The sequence below is a fragment of the Rhododendron vialii genome, chromosome 11a (genome assembly GCF_030253575.1).
Source record: "Rhododendron vialii isolate Sample 1 chromosome 11a, ASM3025357v1".
Classification (NCBI taxonomy): Eukaryota; Viridiplantae; Streptophyta; class Magnoliopsida; order Ericales; family Ericaceae; genus Rhododendron; species Rhododendron vialii.
The window spans coordinates 5,694,692-5,700,534 of NC_080567.1; positions in this window are offsets into that span (position 1 = coordinate 5,694,692).

Below are 5,843 nucleotides of genomic sequence, written 5' to 3' on the forward strand. Positions count from 1 at the left end.
AAGAATGGAAAGGGCTCTCTGAGGATTGGATCAAGCAATACAACATGGATTTTCCTGCATACCATATCAATCAAGCATGGTTAGACCATTGGGAAGGGGAATGGAACGCGGCACAGGTAGATCCTTTGGATGGCCTTTGTTTGTTTATGCTCTACCACCAACCTGAACTGGACAATCTTGAAGAGGAAGCCGAAGAATATGTGTGGGGTCCACAGCCTGATGCTGGACAATTAGCATTAGGCCTCAACTCTGACTTGGATTAAAGTGACGTCGATGAGCAGTATTGGAGTGACTATGGAGAAGGGGAGATTATTCCTGATTTGCGACGTCCACTCGGTGCCATGCTCCCTCTAGTAAACTCAATCTCAAACATAGTCGATGGTCGTATCCATGAGTTCGACCCTTCTCTTGATATCATCTCTATGGAGCAACCCACGCCCTATCATTACCGCTTCGGGTGATAACTGCAGCATCATGGTTTTACAAGGTGCACCGCCCGATGATCTTTGGGAAGTCGACGAGATTGTAGACGTGGGTAAAGCCTCACCACCATCTAATCTCTGGGATGTCGATACGGTGGTGGATGTAACTATCGGCGACGAAGTATGGACTGTCAACTCGGCTTTGGTGGATAAGGGTCTCTGGGACGTTCCATTTGTTACCAATCCAGGAATTCCTTTTGAAGATGCTGCTACTCAAAGCCGTGCTTTCTGGGAGGGATAAGTTATGTAGGATTTTGCAATGGACTTAGCTCTGGGGTAGGATACATCACCAACGGTAGCTTGAGTCAATAAAGGAAAGCGCAAGCTAGAAGAGGTTCCTGCCGACCTATGGGGTTTCGATGGTATGTCTTCTCTATGAGACGTTGCCAATGTCACAAGGAGCCGTTGAGTTTTCGAACCTCCTAATCTTCAGGCTGGAAGCTCGTCCAATCCATCTGCTCAAAGGCCTAATGTTCCTGCTGCTCAAAGGAACACTTCTCTTGTTGTTCCTATAGTTCCAAGTGGTGCTCCGGAGGATGATATCATTAAAAAGCAACTCTAGCGGATCCCTGCTGCAATCTCTGTCTGTGGTCAATCTCTGTTTGTGGTCTAATATGTTCTTCTAAAGATCATCGTGAGAAGTTGTCTTTAGCTCTTGCTCATCTCACGGTACCTCCCGATATTACTCCGGAGGCCATGATTGCCCTCATATTACCGCTCATAGCAAAACACTCTATCACTTTCACCAAGATGGACCTTCCTATTGATGGAGCTGCTCATAACCGCCCGTTACACATAACTGTCAAGTGCAGAGGGCATTGGGTGCCAACCATTCTCATTGATAATGGCTCCACAATCAATGTTTACCCTTTGGGGTTGCTTACCGTCTGGGTCTTACTAAGAAGGATCTTACGCCGTCTAACTTGGCAATCAAAGCCTACGATTGCACTCGCCGTGTGGTGGAGGGGACGCTATTGCTCAAACTCGATGCTGAGGGTTTTGAGATGGATGTTGAGTTTCACGTAGTCGACACCTCTGCTACCTTTAATCTGCTGCTGGGCAGGTCGTGGCTTCACAGAGCAGACATCATGGCCGTGCCCTCTACTCTTCACTAGAAGGTCATGCTGGGACTCACTTTTGGGACTTTGACAATCTGCGAGGACTCTGGAATCCGTTCACACACTAAAGATGGATCACCGATCTTGGGAATTCTACATGGGGAGGAAGATTCCGATTTTGGAGGTTTCACTTTTGACACGTCTGGTTCAGTCCTTGCCATCACCATGGACGACAAGTTCATCATAAGTTCAGCTGCCCTCTTGATAATGAGGAGGATGTCTTACATGCCTGGCTTGGGACTTGGAATTAACCAGCAAGGGATCATTGAATTCCCTATCTTTCCTTTCACCGAAGGCCGATTTGGTTTGGGATATGTTCCCCATGCTAAAGATGTCAAGAAAAGGAAAGGTATGGAAAAGCCTCGAACCCTTCAAGGTAACGCTGATAGTTACTTTGTACGTGAAGGATGAGGCACTACTTATATGGGACAGGTCGAGCTGTTTTGGGATCCGAAAACTCATACTTGGTTGCCTGGTTTCGAGGTCTTCGCTGCTGACACCTAGTTTGATAGTGAGGATGACGAGCTGGCTAAAGAAAAGTTCAAGAAGTAGTTGGCTTAGATCAAAGTGAAAACCGACTGGCTGAAGACGTTCAATTAGGGGAATTTTGAGCAGTTGTTCTCCCAAGTAGGTTTGGTTGGTGATGCTGAGGAGGCTGAAGTGCTGATTCTTGGGCCCGACATTCTCGAGGATCCTACCTTTCTCATCGTGGAGGCTAAAGGTAGTATTAAAAATTGCATTTTCACACTGCGTCTAACTTGGATTGATGACACGTCTGAATCTGACACAGAGTCGATCGAGTCTAAGTCTAGCTCAGAGTTGGAGTTTGTGCCTCTTGGCCCTCCACGTCTTAGCTTTTACTTTGATTTTGAGTTGACTGTACTTGGCAACCCTGGAGGGTTTTATGAAATGCATGATCCTGCTTCTGACTACTTTGCTAATTTCTATATAAACTGTGTCGACCCCGATGATGAAGGAATAGATTTTGATGGGAACATCCTCGCTGAATTGCGTTCCCTCATCGAAAGGGAAGACGAAAGGCATGCTCAACCTCTAAAAGAAGAAGTAGTTTTCGTAAATTTGAAAAACGAGGATGACCCCCATATGATGCAAATTGGTTCAACCTTATCCCCGGAGGATCACACTGCGTTGATTGATCTGCTCAAGGAATTCTTCGAAGTCTTCGCATGGTCTCATAAGGATATGCCCTGCATTGATCCCAAGATAGTGCAACATCGGATTCCCTTGACACTTGGAGCTATACCTGTCAAGCAGAAACTCTACAGAATGAGGCCAGACTGGGTACAAAATATCAAGGAAGAAGTCACCAAGCAGATTGACGCAGGTTTCTTGAGGGTCACAGAGTACCCTAAATGGGTCTCCAACATTGTGCCTGTTCTCGAGAAGGATGGAGGGATCTGAGTCTGCGTTCATTTTCGGGACTTGAACAAAGCAGGCCCTAAAGACAATTTTCCCTTGCCACACATCGATGTGCTTGTGGACAATATGGCGGGGCAAGCTTTGCTTTCATTCATCGACGGATTCTCTGGATACAACCAGATTTTCTTGGCACCGGAGGACCAGGAAAAGACAGCGTTCATCATTGAATGGGGTACCTACTGCTATGTGATGATGCCATTTGGACTAAAGAATGCTGGTTGCACCTTTCAACGGGCCCAAATGACGTTGTTACATGACTTTATCCACAAGACGGTTGAGGTCTATGTCAACAATATGATTGTTAAGGCAAAGGAAAGAGAGGATTTCATTCCAACACTCAGGCAATTCCTCGAGAGACTTCGTAAGTACCGAATGCATCTCAACCCGTAGAAGTGCACATTTGGGGTCACGGCAGGCAAGATGTTGGGGTTCCTAATCTCTGTAAGAGGGATCGAAGTAGATCCATCTAAAATCAAGGCAACTCTCGAAATGGAACCACCACGGTCTAAAAAGGGAGTGAGAAGCTTTCTGGGTAAGGTACAGTTCATAAGCAGATTCATTGACAAGTTGACTTTAACTTGCGAGCGAATGTTCCGTTCGCTCAAGAAGGATGCCTCGTTTGAATGGACGAATAAGTGCCAAGCCACTCTCGAGTCAATCCAAAAGTACTTGCAGAATCCACCAGTGTTGATGCCTCCTACACCGGGTCAACCTTTGATCTTGTATTTGTCTGTAACTCCGACAGCTATGGAATGTTTGCTAGCACAAGAAGGGATACTGGAGTTGAGAAAGCTATCTACTATCTAAGCAAGAAGATGGTGGGATGTGAGGAGCGCTATACTCCTTTGGAAAAGACGTGTTGGGCACTTGTGTGGGCCTCCAAAAAGCTGAGGCACTATATGTTGGCTTATTCAGTGAGACTGATTTCTCGGATGGATCCTATCAAGTATCTGTTGGAGAAACCTGCGCTCACTCATAAGCTAGTGCGTTGATTGCTTTTGCTGGCAGAATTTGATCTCCAATATGTCACAAGGAAATCCGTGAAAAGACGTGCCCTGGCAGAATTTCTGGCCGATCATCCAATTGATGGACCAAAGGATGTAGATTTCACGTTCCCTGACGAGGAGGTTTTAACAGTAGTCGAAGAGGTTTGGACGCTCTATTTTGATGGGGCTGCTAACCAGAAAGGATTTGGGATTAGGGTGTTGTTGATCACGCCTGCTGGTGCTCATATTCCGCTTGCTTTCAAGTTAAACTTCGATGTCACGAATAATCAAGCTAAGTATGAGGCCTAGATTGTTGGAATGGAGGTTGTTATTGCCTTTGGAGTAGTCGAAAAGCTTGAAGTAATCGAAGATTCAAACCTGGTAGTCTCTCAAGCCAATGTTGATTGAAAGGTTCGTGAGGAAAAGCTGAAGCCTTATCACCAAGATTTGGAAGAACTGATTCCTCGTCTCAATAAGGTGACTTTCACCCATATTCCACGCTTGAAGAATCAGTTCGCTGATGCCTTGGCGACCTTGGCTTCAACGATTGAACTCCCAGCAGGTGTTAAACTATGGCCAATCATGATCAAACAAAGGGACTTGCCTGCATACGAGTACGTCAACGCCGTTGATGATGTCAGTGATGGCCTACCCTGGTACCATAACATATGGAATTTTGTGGAGTGTGGGGAGTTTCCCGCTGAGTCCATAAGAAAGGATCGAGTCGCTTTGCAATGGTTAGCCTGTCACCCCCTCGATTTTCAACATAAATATAAAGGGATTTTCATACATAAAACCTCACAATAATTCATACAATACCCCATAAGAGTTTAACATTCTCATTTTCTTAATAACACTTCAACATCCAAATGTTTCCAAAAAGTACATATTTGGCTCCATGGCCCAAATCAACTTAAGTACTGAATATCAAACTAGAGTTAAGAACTTACAATATTCTTTAACCAAAAGATTTACAAATAGAGTTATGAATACATCTTCCAAAAGATAAATCACAAAGATGACTTAGTAACTCCTCAATGTTAGCTACCAAAAGAATGTCCACATCCATGCACTCCAAACATGAAACTACTGCCCTGGGTTAGTACCTGAAAAATAATGTAAGGTTTGAGCTACACTAGCCCAACAGAAAGCTCTAATCTGACAATGTATGCATATGAAATGTAGGGATGGTCACAAGAGAAACAATGACAACAAGATCTGATGAGTGGACAATGAAAACAATCCAATTCCAACCTTTCATTTCCAGAACTAATCATGTGTCAAAATGTGTCTTGTACAAGTGTCATGAGCCGTAGCTCTTGTCGGGCCAGTTAAAGGACCCTGATGTCCTCTACCAGGCACCTTACCCATAAGGTGGTCCTGAAGTATCCAATACGAGCATATAGCTCCTACCGGGCCAATTAAAGGACCCCGATGTCCTCTGCCAGGCACTCACCCGCCAATGAGTCCTCAATGTTCTTTTCGCGTTCATAAAGTTTCAAAATCCTTTTTCCAACATGTCCGTACCGTTCAAATCTAACTTTAATAAATAGAATGATTTTCATGAACTCAAGTTCAAACGAGCATTAAAGTCATGAATATGTTCAACGAGTCGTTAAGATACGAGTAATCAAATTAAGAGTCATTCAGGAGGTATTTGAATAGGTTAGAAGTGATTGGAAATCAACATAGTGCGGTACGAAGCAAAACAATGAAAGCTGGAGTTAAACAACAGGTATCGATACCAAGGAAAATGATATCGATACCATTTGGCCGAGAAGGATTCTAGACGCAAGGGTATCGATACCTAGGACAAA